Source organism: Manihot esculenta, chromosome 1, assembly GCF_001659605.2.
Source record: "Manihot esculenta cultivar AM560-2 chromosome 1, M.esculenta_v8, whole genome shotgun sequence".
In the NCBI taxonomy this organism is placed as follows: domain Eukaryota; kingdom Viridiplantae; phylum Streptophyta; class Magnoliopsida; order Malpighiales; family Euphorbiaceae; genus Manihot; species Manihot esculenta.
Window position 1 is genome coordinate 31,899,614 of NC_035161.2, and position 7,456 is coordinate 31,907,069.

Genomic DNA, 7,456 nt, shown 5'->3' on the forward strand with positions numbered 1-7,456 from the left:
TCACATGATCCAATGCTTGTTAGTCAGAATTTTTTATGTTCATCCTGCCCAGATGTGGCCATTGATTGCTGTAACATTTTGATTGATGCATTTAGAATCAGTTAAGACTTGAGACCCAGAACAGAAACAGAATGCACCAATAATTATTTTTAGCCCCACCAACTATTTATTCTTCAAATTTGTAATATGGGTTAGGGTATTTAGACTTAATAGAGACTTTGAAATCATGTGAAGAGATGAAGTAAACACATGATAACAAATCGTCTGAGAAGTTTTCTCCTTTTTTCTTTTTTAAGCGAATAATATGTTTTTAATTATTTAATCAAACTAAATAAAAAAGTGAAGAAGTTTTTTATTTTATCAAAATTTATTTTAAATTATTCCACACAAATTTAAATTAAGTGATTTCATGAAACTAACTAGTATATGTACATTGAATCCTCAATAATTGAGATAAGGCTAAGACCTAGCTAGCTATATATAATTTAATGATGAAGATTAATCATAAAAATAATGTGATATTTATAGAAAATTAGGAGTCTAAATTCATGGTTATCCATCTTTAGATGTAACCTATCATAGATGGTTAGGTGAATATGCTGTCTTCACAAGAAGCATTTTGACAAAATTGTCAAATTTCTTGAAACGTCCAACTCCTACCATACCCATTTGCTTAATTTATTAATTTTTTTGTTATAGAATTTTTCAGTTAAATTTACTTTGCAACTTATCTTTATTCTATTCCTCTGAAATGTTTTGTCAAATAAAAAAATTGTTGGCGATTTGAGTCCCTTAAAGGGCATGAGGACAATTGCTACCCAACCAAAACTTGGGCCTACTTCACCAAATGTAGACATACTCATTATTTTATAAAGCCCATCTTCATCCCTTTTCTGTTTTTACCTCCACCGCAAATATTCATATATAGCAGTATTCGGTTCAAACTAAAAAAATCGATTGAATCGAATTGATTTAAAAATTTAATTCAATTTTTTATACATTTTGATTCGGTCGATTTTTAATTTCAGAAATTTCAGTTCGGTTCGGTTTTAATCAGAAAAAAACTAAAAAACCGAACCGAATCGATTAGTGATATTTTTAATTTCAGAAATTTCAGTTCGGTTCGGTTTTAATCAGAAAAAAACTAAAAAACCGAACCGAATCGATTAGTGATAGTAATATATTTTTTCAATAATATAGAGAAATTAAATTATATTAAAATTGAAATATTTTAATTAAATTTTAAAATATTAAAAATAAAGTGTAAAAAATTTAAAAAATTATTAAAAATTAAAACCGATCAAATCGAACCGAATCAGACCGGTTCGGTTCGGTTCGATTTCTGATCAAAATCGGTTCGGTTCGATTTTCATAAACACCTAAATTTTAGTTTTCGGTTTATTCAATTCGATTCAATTTTAAACCGAACCGACCGAATGATTACCCCTACAAATATATATATATATAAGAAAAACAATAACAAAAAATCCTTTCCTCTATCTACATTTGGGTTGCAAATCTTCCTTTGGCCAAATCTTTTTCTGACCCCTACATGCTATGCTTTCGGATCTTAGGTTGTTTTTGTGCTTATCCGTTTGCCTTTTAAAGTGTTTTTGTATTTCAATAGCCAACCACATAATTATATATATAAAACAATAAGTTTTATTTTATTTTATTTTATTTTATGTCTAATTAAGAAAATAAGAATTTACCAACTCACAATATAACTTTATCCTACCTAATAATCTAACGTCGTCGTATTTAAAATTATTTATATTTCAAATAATTTTAAAAAAATTTAGACTCCATTGATTTTTAGAAAAATATCTTTTTATATTTTTTTAATATTTGAATCAATATCTAAAATAGGTCAATTTTAAACAAAAATAAATAAATTATTTTTATAAAAAATTACAAGATCGATAATTTTATCAATGTAATTATACTTTTTATATATAATATCATTTAAATATTGTAATAAACAATGAAGTGTAAGTTTTTTTTTTGAAAAACAATATTTTTTTAAAAAATATTTTTCATACATAAATAATTTTCTATAAAATTAATAAAGCTTTAATAAAACTTGCAAATGAAGATATATTTATAAGATTTAAAAAAAAAAAAATGAAATTACTTATTCTAATAAAATTTAGTGACTACAGATATATCATTCACTTATAAAAATAATTTTTTTATAATATAAATAATTAATTAATTAACACCATATATATCCATAATCATATATCCAATCACTCACTGTCACAACAAATGCACATCATGTCTTAATATTATAAATGGGATAATTCTGATAGCTTTCTTTTATAGAAAAATAACATATTGAATTATTATTTCTTTATTTGGTATAATTTATTTTATAAAAAAATTATTAAGATGAAATTTTTAATTAAAAAATAAATTATTTTGTTTTAAATAAAAAGCTATTAAAAAATTAATCAAATTTAATTTTTACAAAATCCTTATTTTGAGGTACATGAAAATGATAATCACAAAAATGTCATAATTTCTAAGCTAACTTCATCTATGAGTTGAAGTTGAATCATCATAATTTAAGGATTATTTCTTCAACATTATAACAGAATCCAAAGCTCAAAATTTATTTAATTATATATATAAGGAGGTTGAGATGTTTCTTGAGATTTAAAAAAAAAAAAAAGTTTTAGCATAGGCAGTTAGAACTCCACAATCACTTTGATCATCAACTTGCATGATTTGGACAAAAAAAAAAAAAAAAAAGTAAAGACAAGGAAGTAGAATTAAAAACAGAACATCAAACTTTTTCGATAGGGTGCAAGCAATGATTTAACTTCACATGGCAGATTGTAATGCTTCTGGCTTCACTAATTTTAAGATATTTCTTATCTTTTTTGTTTTTTTTTTTTCTTTTTAAGTGTGAGTGTTCCTACATAGATAGTAAACTTAGAACATGAACGGTTGAAGAGTCAAATTCAAAAGAAGTAACACGCAATTAACTCTAACTCTTACAAGTTATTTGAAAAATAGATAGGGAGAGAGTAGAGAAAGAAAGTGTGAAGAGAAAGAGGATATAGAGCCAGCCATGGTGGGCGAGAGTTTTCAACGTTTCTGATTGGTATCGGTTGGTATTGATTTGAGACTGTTTTAGGACGGTTGTCTCTTGATTTTTTTTTTTTTTTAGCTCTTCGTATATGGCTCCCTCATCATCTTTGATTTTGCCTTTTATTTTGGATTTATTTTATTTGCTTCTACTTTCTTTGTTTTTCTTTCAGATCGGGACTGATGACCGCCGGATTTCTCTACCCTGGGCGAGGCCAGGCCAAGAGGAGAACAATGACCCAAAACCCATCAAGCCCTCCTTAGGCTTACCAACTCAGCATCTCAAACCTCGACCCAAACACGTCGGGCCGGATGAGTTACATGCGAGCCCAGACCCAGCAGGAAGAAGCCCAGTCCGGTGATGTGATGTGAGGGAGAGGAGCTAGTCCAGTCACTTCGCAAGCCTACCCGCACGCACGCCTGGAGAATTAAATGGCCGTCTGGCATGGAGAGGGATCTGACACGTCCGTACGTATGGGTCTGAGTGACATAGACAGGTAACACAATAATAGGGAGGCGGGAGACGTCAAGAGCAGGTAAAAAAGGAGAGGGGATCTTCTTCTTCTTCTGGCTTCTTCCTCCGCTCCATATTTTTTATTTTTCTTTGCAACTCTTGCCTATCGATACTACACTAGTTCATGAACCTGACTTGAACGTCGAAGGGTCTCCACCGGGGGTATTCACGGTAGACCCCTAACCATTTTTCCTTATTTTACAGGTCATTTCATCAAATCGAATATTGAGAGACCCATATGATGGAGTAAGAAGAAAATCAGATCTATTGTATAGTAAGAGGAAAATCAGATTTATCAATTGACGCCGTCTGTGGGAACGAAAGAGATTTTTACTATCTCTAAAGTTCCTAAATTCACCCATTGAGATCCACATAAAAGTATGAAAGTTTATACAAAAAGGAAGCTGGAGGTTTATAATAACCCAGCTGAAAAGAAAGATTCATTATGTTCAGGAATATTTTTATAGTCTTTCAGATAGTTTATTTTAATATTATTTATTAAATTTTATTACTACTAACTTTTTCTTTGAAATCTGGTGAAGTGAAATTTCAGATCAAAATATTTATCTATGAGTATAAAATTTTAATATTTTCTATAAAAAAATAAATAAATAAAATAAGTGATGTATATATTTGTTAAAATTGTGAGGTCGGCCGTATATATATTGTAAAGGTTAGATGAGCAGGTCGGCTATAGAGTTCTAAGTTAGTAAATTAGAGAGAAAATTAATAAATAAAAAAAAATGATCTGCGAGAAAAAATGAAGCAGGTTGGGTAGATTAGACAGCTCTCTGACTGGACAATAAATAGGCGAGGTCGGACTGCACAACAAATAATAAAAAATAGATCGGCAGAAGAGCTCAGGTGAAAAGACTCCAATTGTTCAAAATTGCCTCTTGCTATGTATGTTTATTATTTTGCTTTAGAATTTCAAGATTGCCTTTAGTTACTGGCAATTGTTTTTGATTAATTATTATCGAATACAAAAGATTTCATAGATTATTAAAAAATATGTTTTGCATGTAAATAATAATGTTAAATTTAATTAAAGTATACTTTTCTGAGTTTAGATATCTTGATAATTGCTTACATAACATTAAAATTCAAGTATTGTCATGACAATTTTATTATTAATGTTAGCATAAACGTTCCTAAGAAAAAGATAATATATTTTATAGATTGAAAAATCTTGAAGAAATTTACATATGCAAAATATTATTTATTAAATCTCTAAATTGTATGAGTTAATATTATTAGTTAGAGCTAATATTTACATTCATCTGAAATATGAAACTAAGTGACATGTGCGACATATTATTTATTGATGAATATTATTGAATTAACAACGTGCATTCTCGTTATATACGTTCTGTGCAAGCTCTTATTTTGCAGAAAAAATTCTGAATCTTGCGCAAGATCTCAGTGAGGTAGGTAACCGGCCTCAGAAAATGACCCCCGGCACCACAAAACCGGCTGAGATGACGAAGCGACAGTAAGGCCAATGAGCCTGAATCCCATGCAAGACTAGAGAGCTTGGAAGCGACAGTAAGGTCTAAGAGCCTGAATCTTGCGCAAGACCTCAGTGAGATAGGTGACTGGCCTCAGAAAATGACTCCCGGCACCACAAAACCGGCTGAGATGACGAAGCGACAGTAAGGCTAATGAGCCTGAATCCCATGCAAGGCTAAAGAGACTGGAAGCGACAGTAAGGCCTAAGAGCCTGAATCTTTAGCAAGCTCTCAGTGAGGTAGGTGACTGGTCTCGAAAAATGACCGCCAGCACCACAAAACCGAGCTGAGAGGATGAAGGGAACTATTCTTTCACCTTTTATTAAAAAAAAAATACTGTATGCTCACAGCAAACAGCGGCATATGATGACAACACGCAAAAATAACTCATAAGAATACAGCTCCGACCTCACATGAAAGATTGGGGCACTAGACCATAAATGAAAAGTTAAACTCAGACCTCCCAAAGGAGCTCAGGTCATGAGGTAAAGAGAAATAGCCAGCATATAACGAAATTAAACTAAGGCGTCCCAACGCCTGTATCATGTAGCAATGCGACCTACTAAAGGCCAATGCAAGGCTCACGGCGCCAAAGCACCATGCCAATCTCAAGAAAATGAGCTCAGTACTGGTAAATCCAATAGGCAGACCAAATTAAGGCGAGGCAAATCCTAAGCAAAATGCATACCAAGATAGAGAACCAAACAAAGGATCAGGGACAATCATAGGAGGCACTGACCGTGAGAATTGACCGCTAGCACTAAACCAGCTCGGCTAGCCTAGAGAAAGATCTAAGCAGCAAAGAGCTCGCAAAACGCTTGAGGGAAGATAGCTCAGAAAGCACTCGGGGGCAAACAACCCAAACAACCGAGACATACTCGAGAACCAAATGCTTAGTAAAGATGACCCAGGAAGAGGAAAACGACAAAAGGCCAAGCTCCCTATCCCAGTGGAGCACACAACTCAGCCCGCACTGACCGTCAGAAGGTTACATCCAGAGGGACAAGATGTTCGAGCTCATAACAAGAACAAGATTTAAAATCATCTAACGCGGGGCACTCATGCAAATAAGACATTCCTCTAGGTATTATATATCTGAGCTCGTAGCACTGACGAGGTCATGAGTCAAAAACATAAATGCCCTCATGAGAATAAGAAAAACTCGCAAGTCAGAAGCTTAGCCAGACGCCGAGCTCTCAGCCTGGGTCAGTTCGGCTAGCAAAGTCCCACTAGAGATAGTCTGGTCCATCAATTAAGTAAAATTGACAAAGTCAAAAGACAGTCTAAGTAAAAAATAATAATGAGGTACAAGCCGAGGTGAAATATCATTCATCATCAAATACACATCTCCAAATCGCCATACATTCAAACATCAAAGTAAAGAGACAAAGAAATAAAAAGGCAAGGAAATGACGCTTTTGACAGGAGCAGTTCTCGGGCCACGCGGTCATAAATAGAGTCTAGAGATTTGCCCCTTCGCCACTCATGTAATAACTGCCGAGGAGGTAAAGGAGCAATTGATGACCGCCGGGCTTCCTCTACCCTAGGCGAGGCCGGGCTCAAGAGGAGAACAATGGCCCAAAGCCCATGAAGCCCTCCTTAGGCTGACCAACTTAGCATCTCAGGCCTCGATCCTGACACGCCGGGCCGAATGGGTTACCCGCGAGCCCAGATCCAGCAGGAAGAAGCCCAGTCCGGTGATGTGATGTGAGGGAGAGGAGCTGATCCAGTCACTTCATAACCCCGCCCGCACGTGCGCCGAGAGAATTAAATGGATGCCTGGCATGGAGAGGGGTCTGACACGTCCGTACGTACGTGCCTGAGTGATATAGACAGGTAGCACAATAGCAGGGAGGCGAGAGACGTCAGGAGCAGGTAAAAAAGGAGAGGGGATATTCTTTAGGGGGTCTTCTTCTTCTTCTTCTGGCTTCTTCCTCAGCTCCATATATTTTATTTTTCTTTACAACTCTTGCCTATTGATACTATACTAATTCATGAACCTGACTTGAACGTCGAAGGGTCTCCACCGGGGGTATTTCCGGTAGACCCCTGACTATCTTTCCTTATTTTGCAGGTCCTTTCATCAAATCGAATATTGAGAGATCCATATGATGGAACAAGAAGAAAATCAGATTTATCGTAGAATAAGAGGAAAATCAGATTTATCAGGGACTTACATGTGTAATGATATTTTCGATCTGTAATTAGTGTGGTTTTGATTAAGACGATAGTTGGTAGAGATACTATTATCATTCTGTGGTGGTTCACTTCGGAAATATCAACCTCTATTTAGTTATTTTTAATTAAGTTAGAGGGAATTGAGATATTAGTAAAGTCCTCA